Genomic DNA, 9474 nt, shown 5'->3' on the forward strand with positions numbered 1-9474 from the left:
AAAAGAATTTTTTTCTTTTTAAACTGGGGTTGTATGAGATCTCTTTTCTTCTTTGTTATTTTTCTTTATTTTAAAGACTTTTTCTTATTATTTTTTTACATTGAGGTACCGCAAATTGAATCCAGCATGTACTCTACCCCTTGAACTATACCGTCCCCTTCAAAGACAATTATTTTTATACTTTGACAATACCATATTGAATTTAGATTTTTGTTCCATTTTCCCTTCATAGAGTTTATAACTGAGGGAGAGAGTCAGAGGAAGCCCTGGGCCAACCCTTCCTTCTCAGCGGGTCACTACACAGCAGAGGAGCTTGGCTGTCTCCAGGCCCAGCTCACCTTTCTGCTCTGAGGGCCGACTGAGGCCATTTCTCTAAACAGAGGCGTGTTAGAAGCAGCAAAAAGCCAACTAGTGAGCAACAATGACAAAACTGACCCCCCTGCAGTTGGACATCATCTGCTCTGAAACGAACCTCTTAAAGCTCTTCTTCCTATTAGTGGATGGTTTTCAAAAATATTTCCAAGGAGATGAATCTCACTCCATTTTTCTGGATTTTTTGGGCCTTCTATGATTTTAACTGCAGGCTTGATTTTCTGCAAAACGTCTGCATTGAAGCCAGGCAGAACATGGGACAGACCCTGCAGGCCACGGCTGAGGCCTCCGGTCAAAGCATCCTTGTTGTGCTGAGCCTACGTTCATGGGACCATTTTCATTACTGCTGTAATTAGTTTTTATCCAAGTGTCCCACCGACAATGTTTCTAGATAGAAGGTGGCCTGACGCAGATGAGCAGTGGGGATATGGGATGCAGATGGCAGACAGACTGGAAGGAGAGAAGGGAAATATTTCTTCAGGCTTCAGTTTGGAAGCTTTCTGATTTTTATATGGACATTAAACTTGGTCAGGTTGAAGCACCTTTTGCTCTAAGACAGGGTGATGTACACGTGTCCCTACAACTTCTAAAAAATATGTTGAAGCTTGACGTGACAGCCTGGGGACAGACAGTTTAGAGTGACACCTCCGTTCCAGGATGCCTATTATCTCGGGCTCACAAAGAGGAAAAGAATACACATATTTTGCCTCTGTAGTTCTATGTGAAATTATATTGACCCTTGCCGGATGGTGTAAGCTCGGAGAGCATGTAGTCTTTCTTACGTCGCAAAGACGACAATTCTTCTTGATGAGTCAGTAGACTGTTTCCGATGGGCCGGGGTCTGTGCTAGACATTAGCTGTCTAGACAAATACCACACAGCCCCCCATCCCTCAAGGAGATCACAGTGTGTGGTGGAAGAGACAAATTTAAATAGGTTTTCAAAACAATATGCTAAGAGTCACTTGGCATCATATATACTATATGTCCAGAGCGGCTCTTGCACTGCCTGGGGCAGGGTTCTAGAAGGTAGGGAAGGTGTCAGAGAGGAAATGCTTTCTGCACTGACATCTGAAGGATTCCAGCAAATCTCTAGACCAGGAGATTACGTGCTGGGCACGGGATTCTCAGCAGCTTGCGTGTCTCGTGCAGAGATCTGGTCGTGTCTAAGAGCACTTTGCACTTAGGGAAGGAAGGTCAGTGAGGCTAGAGGCTGTGAGGAACTAACGGAAGCTGAGGCTGAAAAAAAGCAGCAACGAGGTGATGAGAAGGTGTGACGTTAAATCAGAGAGCGTGGACTTCCTCACACACGCAGCGTGGAATTCTTTGCGGTTTTAAGGAGGAGAGTGACACAGATTAGTCATTAAAAGTGAGCAAAGTGGATTGTTCACTCTAAAGAACAGCACTGGGGGGACTAGCAAGGGGTGGGAATTAATGCAGTGGGGAGCGAAGAGCAGGGACTTAGTTGGGGGACATTAAGGAACAGAATTGTAGTACTGACAGGGGTGAGGGAGTGGAAAAGTAAAGGAAACTCCCAGATGTATGGCACGGAAAATAGATGGGATAGTGATGCCATTGCTTGAAAAAGTAAACCTAGTTCTGAGCGAGTGTAAATCCAAACAAACAGAGCTTGAGATTTTTATGGGCTAATGAAATGGGAATGTGTACTTGTCAATTAGAAGTATATTTCTGGGACTGAACTGAGATGTCCATGCTGGAAAAGATTTGACAGTTAATCAGTGGACAGAGAGCAGTTGAAGCCACGGGAATAAATGCCACCCACTGACAGTTTACCAAAGAAAAGGGAAGGAGGGCACTTCTGGTTCAGAAAATATGGCAGACCAGAATCTTGAAGACCCACTCACTTAAGACACATAAAAACGTAGGACAAAATGCCGCCAATGTTTTCCTGTTTTTTTAAGGGCACCTTTATTGTGGTATGTTTCCTGTACAGTAAAATACACATATTTCACATGTACTATTTGATGAATTTGATAAATGTCTACACCCAGAAACCATCACCACGATCAAGATAGCTAACATTTCCATCACTCCCCAAGAGGGGCACTTTTCAAATCCCCATATTTATCCCTTCACATCCCCTTCTCTCCCTGTGAACCGTAAGTTTGTTTCTCTATGTCTGTGGGTCTGTTTCTCTTTTGTAGTTAAGTTCATTTGTGTCTTTTTTTAGATTCCACATATAAGTGATATCATATGGCATTTTTCTCTTTTTCTGGCTTACTTCACTTTGAATGACTATCTCTACGTCCATTCATGTTGCTGCAAATGACATTATTTGTTTTATTTAAGGCTGAGTAGTATTCCATTGTATAAATATACTACTACTTCTTTATCCAGTCAGCTGTCGATGGACATTTGGGTTGTTGTCATGTCCTGGCTATTATAAATACTGCTGCTGTGAGCATTGAGATGCATGTGATTTTTGAATTAGAGTTTCCTTCTGACATATGCCCGGGAGTGGGAAAGCTGGATCATGAGTTAAGTCCATTTTCAGTTTTTAAAGGAACCTCCACACTGTCTTCTCTAGTGACAATGCAGCCCATCTTGTGAAAGCAGAGCCATGCTCAGAAAGTAATGGGTATTTCTAAGGGCCAGACATGAAGCGCAGTGAGTGTGGCCTGTTCAAGAATCAGAGGGCAGTCTGCCAGGGCTGGAGGAGAGTGACAAGGGAAGTGTGGTACAGGTAGGAGTCAGGCCACATGGGGACCTGACAGGCTTCTATAAGGAGCCTGGACTTCCAGTCACCCTTGGTAACCATGGGGCACTTGTTCCAGGACTCACCCTGACGTCAACATCCATGGATGCTGACTCCTCTTTTATAAAATGACATAGGGCATGCATGGGACTCATGTACATCCTCCCATCTACATTTTTTGTATATACAAACTTTTTTTATTGAGTTATAGTCATTTTACAAAGTTGTATCAAATTCCAGCATACAGCACAAGTTTTCAGTTATATATGAATATACACATATATTTGTTGTCACTTTCTCTTTCGCTGTGTCCTCCTGTGTACTTTAAATTATCTCTAGATTACTCATGGTATCTAATACAACATGAATGCTATGTAAGTAGTTGCCAGTGTATGGCAAATTCAAGTGTTGCTTTTTGAAACTTTCTGTATTTTCCCGAATATTTTCAATCTACTGTTAGTTGAATCTGCTGGATATGGAGCCCCTAGATACGGAGAATCCCCAAGCTCCTCCTTCCCACATCCTATATTTTCACTGCAAGCACTGAAGGGGTCCAAACATAGAAGAGACCCATCTACCTGCTGGAAACGCTGAGGAATTCCGTCAGCGTATGTAGCGCAGGAGAGAAGGCTTAGGGTCAACTAGTGGGAAAGGAGGGCCTGCCTGGAGAGGAAGGAGGAAGGACCGCATTGGAAGCCATCTCGTACTCTTACTGGAACTAGCTGATAGCAGTGAGGGACGCCGAGGAACTGGGGACACGTCACGTGTGGGGCGATCCTGGCAACCAGGTGCAGGGTTCACATAGCTGGGACCCAGTTTGCAAGATCAAAATAACAAGGGTGGAGAGGGGCTGCCTCAGCCCCGGGATCCTGACAACGGCCACAGCGCCGTGACTCCAGCTAATGCGGCTCCCCTATTAAGCCAGAAAAAGGAAACTCTGAGCCAAGATATTGCAGATTCCACCGCAGCCACAAGGATAACTAGATCTCTAACCTGACAAAATGTAACCACCAGAAACAGGAATCTTTCCTTTTCTCTTCCTTTGGAACTTTGGACAGGGAGTCACACATCTTTGATGGGAACCACCTATAAACTGATAAAGAGCTCGCTTTTTCAGGAATAAGCATGGAGAAAAAGAGTGTGGTGATGGTTTAAAGTGGAAGTCAAAGTGGAAGCCCATCTGAGAAATGGTAAAAACATGCATCTCAATGAATCTGAGTTATGGCGAAAAGAAGGAGGAAGGTTAAGGAAATCTCTATTAATATCCATTCACCATACAAGACTAGCCAGCCATAAAAAGACAGCACCTTAAATTAATAATTTTTTTTTTGGTGATGAAAAACAATGCCTTAATTTAAAACAAGGCTTGGGCCATCAACAACACCCTGAGAGCTGTTGATGAGGAGAACATAAATCTGCATATATATATGTAAGTGTTCCATGTCCACCGCTCGAAAAAAATTAGTCAATTATGTGTCACGTTGATTGGGAAATCCCAATAAGTAAATGACTCAAAAGTGGGAAAGACATGGGATTAAATAGTGGTAGTGAGATATGAAATTCAAGATTTATATACCTATATTTTCTTTGTTAATGTAACAAACTTAAAGCAACTGTCTAAAAAGTAGTAACTGGAGCACACAAACACACACACACACACACAAAATTTGGAACAGCAGAGAGGTAAAATATGCTAAATTTATCATTATTGAGGAACAGGATCTAATAGATTATTTCATTTTTGAGACTCTTATAGGAATACTGGTCCAACTGCATATAAAGTTATGAACTTAGAGATAATTTATAAAAATTTAGAGAGAATTTTCATTAAGAGGCAATATAGCTTCCAAATCACTGAAGAGAAAATTAGCAATAAAAAAATTAATTAATCCAGGTCTTATGGAGTAACACTGACCATATTTACCACCCTTAAATAAATCACAAATTGGATAAAATATATGAAGCAATGATTTTTAAGACACGTGAAAATGATCATCCACTAGGACCTGGTCCTGCCACCTAGACACCAAGGCTCCTAGGCCTCCTGCTGCCATCACCAAGGATGTCCACCAGGAGGCGACATTCCCTTCCTCTGCTCCTACTGCAGAGCCAGTCCTGAGCAGTCCTTTTCCAGGTGTTGGCAGGCAGCTCCCAGAAGTGCTCTCGTGGGCCTTGGTCCCTTTTGGCCACCAGCAAAGGGATCAAGGATGAGCAGTGAGCCTCCTTCCTCATCCAAGACCTAGGAAACTATCTGACTTCTGAGCAGCCCTTCACTCTTGTCTGCTGTCTGGTACTCTCCGCCCGGCTTCCCGAGTCCCCGGCTTGGGCAGCCTGCACGCTGGCCACAGCCCATCAGAGCCTGTTCCCCCTCTAAGAGGCCACGCGTGATCGTGAGCAGGGCTCCAGGCCTCTGGAGCAGCGCGGCTTGGACTGCGTCCTGTTCCTGGGCTCGTGAGCTTCATGCCCTTGGTTGAGTCAGTTAACATCTCTAAGCTAAGTTTCCACATCAGTAAAATGAGGACATAATCAATATGGAAAAAAATCAGAATCTGAGGGGGACTAAATTTCTGGTGATTGAAGATTGTTTTAATTTTGATTTATACAGCAAAGGACATCATAGAATTTTTACTGCTTCATATTTCTAAAGAACAGCTTCTACTATTAAAAATAATGCATGCACGTACACACAAACACACGTGAAGACGCACTGGCTCTGGTCCACATACATCCCCACGCGCACACACACATGGAGTCATGTACCACACGCACACCCATAACATACACACAACCACACACGTCCTCAGGCGTGCACACACACATAACATACAGAACCACATAGATCCCCAGGTGCACGTGAGCACACACACACACACAGTCATGTACCACACACGTCCCCTGGTGCGTGCGTGCACACACACACGTCTTACACACTTTGGCGTTATTCTAAATCAATTTACAATTGAGGGTCACGGTGTCCATTGTTTTATCCACTCAGTAGATCCTGACTTTGGAGCGTGAGCAGGAGCCCCTCCTCTCTGGAGATGGTCTTTAGCACTTACAGTCTCAGTAGAGACAACATAACTGCTCTGGACCTTTGGCAGTGCAGGGCCAGAGCATACCTGGGAGCTCACATCCTATACATGTAAACATGATAAGTGCAGTAGGTTCTAAAGTCCTGCCTTTACAAATATACATTCATTATAAGGGGGAAGGCCAGGTTCAAATTTAGAATTCCCAGACCCAGCGGAGTCCGGCAAAGAAAGTGAGCGTGTGGTGAGAGCTGATTCCCAGTCTCTGACCACTAGCCTGACCCTTTTCTTCCCAATGCTGGGTCCATCCCTTGCCATAAGGGGCCTTGGATGTGCACAGGGGGACACTCAGAAATCACGCCCGGGCTCTGCTCATACCCTCCATGCATACAGCAGCCCTTTGGCCTCTCTGTGAGTCCTGGGAATCTGAACTTCTGGGAGAGCCAGTGCAGGCACTAGGAATGGGTCAGGGGCTGCTGAGACAGGGCATTTGGGGTCCTGGGTTTCTAGAGCACGGGATGGAGCCAATGACCATGTCCCATTGGCCCTGCTGACTCCACCCCATGGAGGGCATTGCCAGAGGACGTGTCAGGGCCAGAGGGACCCTCTGTAGTGCAGGACCCAGGGCAGAGGGGCCCCTTGCTGGAGTCCAAGGGCAGAAGGCCTAAGGAAAAGTCTGAGGAGGCTGTAAGGTATCTTCATTCCCATTAATTAAACAAAAATAAAAGCATACCACAGGCGTGAGTGGAAAGGGTTTTGTTAGGAAAAGGGAAGGCACTTGCCAAGGTCTGGCCATAGAGGGCTGGTGGGTTTGCCAGGTTGATGAGGAACCAAGAGGCCGTTAGTCCCCTCTGGGTCTAAACACCTCCTGAATTCCTCCGGGTGACACTGAAATGCAGTGAGGCACGGAACACTCTTAAGTTGTTAAAATCTTCATGGTGAGCCATTCAGCTCTCTCCTCATTCTTGGCTACAAAAGCACGATAAACACAGGCCAGAAACTCATCAGCCTGTTGGTTGGCTCACTATCCGTCTGGCGCCCCCTCTTGTAGGAGCCTTTATCACATCACCCAGGGCTGACCCGGCTCAGGATTATAGCTGATTTTCCGCAGGTGGCATCACTTGCTGGTGACAAGAAGCAGGCACTTTAGCCACCTCCCAAACACTGAGGCTTCTCCTGGGAGGAGACTGCAGACCCCCAGTCCAGCCTCTGCACCACGATGCTCCTCAGTGCCACTCCCGGCTTGCTGCCCTGGCCTCTAGCTCTGGCCAGAACCTCGCCGGATTGTCGATAAATGTCACCCTTATACCACATCTAAACTTGGGGTCCAGATGTGACCATGGTTCTTATTTTCTTCACATCGATGGATTGCTTGATCTTTGTGTAATCGTGTCAGCAGGAAGGCCAGAACCGCCCTCTTGAGGCCTCCCCGAGCCGCCTCTGTCTATAACTGTCCTAGCGCCCCAGGGGATCGGGTCTGAAGCCTGGCACTCAGACACGAGGATGTCAGCTGGAGAGACAGGAATCCACTCCTGCTGTGGCTCGTGGTGGGCATAAAAACGGATCCCACAGGCCCTGACATCACTTGACTCGCTGCAGGGATTTTCCCACACTGCCCAATTCCCCCCAGAGACCGAGGGCTTTCTGCTTGTTCCCGAAGGCCCCACCCCCGAGGGGGCACTGGGTCCAGTGGAGCGTCCAGCCTGCTTCCCCGCCAGCCGTTAGGGCCTTTGTGGGGCCTGGAACATCAACTACCCTCCCCTAAGGGGCCCGTTTGTCCTCTCCAGCAAACAGACCTAGGTCATAAGCACTTTAACTCACCTGAGGGTGTTTTCCTCACTTCAGGGGCAGTGAGGACTGGGCTTCTTCACACTCCAAGTGCCCCTGGTTTGGATGCAGACAGTCTGGCTCTCCCCCCAGTCCTGCAGGTCCCTGCCACACCCGCTGCTGGTCACTAAGTCTGTGCTGTGTCCTCTTCCAGGACAAGAGGTGCACTCTGCCCCCCGCCCCGCCCCCACCAGCTGTGGCAGAGGAAATGGACACCCAGGTGAGCTGGGGCCTGAGAGTGCCCGCAAATCAGTGCCCCAGAGGCTGCTGGTGACTGCAGGGACGATGGGGCAGAAGGCAGCATGGGATGGGAGGGGGAGAGAGGTTCAGGATAAGGAGATGAAAGGGGGAAAAGATAGCACCGTGAGGACCTCGGCCATGAAAGGGAAGAAAAAAGATAGTGACAGCTGGAGTGGTGTAGGCGTTAAAAGCTGCGGGCTTTTTCATTTAATTTTATTAATTACCATTACATATAGTGACATATTTTTATTTGATTAAAGATTAGGTGCCATGTCATATAACAGGATATAGTATATTATTTATTAATAATACATAATAGTAGACATACTAGCATATTATATTCTGTTTATTTATTATCAGATAGTATATAATACATATGTAATTGTTTATAACATAATATATAATTCATGCATGTATAAAATATATAACACATAACAATATAGGATTATGATTAATATATTTCATAACAAGATTACATAACAATAATGATGTAATACTATCCATTGTATACCTTGTTTCATGACACATTCACACCTTAGGTGCCTGTCAGAAGTATTTATGTATTAAAATTAATATTATAAGAAACAGTTGTGAACCTATCACCCAGCATCAGAACAGGACTATTGACAGTGACATACTGTGTCCTATCCTACCCTTGGCCTCTTCTCACAGGAAGTAACCAGCATCCTGAATCCTGGCTTACACTTGCCTTGTGTTACTTTCACACACACAACATTTAAGATCAGTTAAAACAAATGAACTGCAGGTACATGCAACGAAGTGAATGCATCATATACTCTATTTTAAATTGAAAAAGTAAGCCCTAGAAGGTAGCCTATTGTGTGTTATGCTTTTAACTGTGTATATATATATGTCAACTAAACTCACTAAATTAAGAACAACTACAGCTAGAGTCCAGGTGGGAGAGGGACAGATAAAAGGTGAGGTGAGCAGATTTGCTGCAGGTGAGCGAGTTCCTTTCCAGTAACATGTCATTCTCTCTGAAGCAGGAGGCAAGGCCATCTGCTGGGAGTCCGGGAAGAGACAGAGGGAAGTTTAGAGGTGTGCAGAGAGCAGAGAATGTTGACACCACTGAGTGGTAAGCGGGGAAATGTGCTCACTAGAGAAATCGTGGAGGATTGCCTGGCAGTCGCAACATGGTGGGCATTGATTTGTAGTCTTAGAAATCTGTGCTGGGAGAGCCTGCTTCCTGCAGGCTCGGAACAAATAGAGCTGGGTGAACCGAGATGGAAGGCTTCCAGGTGAGGAAATGAAAAGATCAAGGGTCAAGG

This window comes from Vicugna pacos, chromosome 3 (genome assembly GCF_048564905.1).
Source record: "Vicugna pacos chromosome 3, VicPac4, whole genome shotgun sequence".
Taxonomy (NCBI): domain Eukaryota; kingdom Metazoa; phylum Chordata; class Mammalia; order Artiodactyla; family Camelidae; genus Vicugna; species Vicugna pacos.